The sequence below is a fragment of the Anas acuta genome, chromosome 4 (genome assembly GCF_963932015.1).
Source record: "Anas acuta chromosome 4, bAnaAcu1.1, whole genome shotgun sequence".
NCBI classification, from domain to species: domain Eukaryota; kingdom Metazoa; phylum Chordata; class Aves; order Anseriformes; family Anatidae; genus Anas; species Anas acuta.
Window position 1 is genome coordinate 30,146,887 of NC_088982.1, and position 457 is coordinate 30,147,343.

Below are 457 nucleotides of genomic sequence, written 5' to 3' on the forward strand. Positions count from 1 at the left end.
TCAATGTCCCGAATTCTCTTGACTGTAGGTTGGTGTAGGGTGCTGCTTCAGCCCTTGCTATACAGAAAATGTTTTAGGAAAAAACTTGCTGGCTTGTCAAATGCCTGGGAAGCTGTCCTGGTGCAGCATCACACACTCGAGTTGAAGTGTCTGACTTGAGCAGAGTCAGTAAGCTCTGGTTTGCTGAGCTGCATAAATTACTTTGGGACGTTTTGTTGGAAGAGATGCAAGGACTGGAAGCCCCTCCAGTGGCACTGAGAAGCCACGTCCTGTCCCCTGCTGCTTTCTGGGGGTGCTGGCGTGGGTTGCTCCTGCTGAAAGGAGCTGCAAGGCAGGATCGCTCTACACGGTAGGTTCATGTCCCAGGTGGCCGGGCCCTTGGTGCACATTGATCCCTTTGAGCTGGGGGTGCATGGCCCAGGGAGGAGGACGACCCTGGCTCCTCTCGGGCACGTTC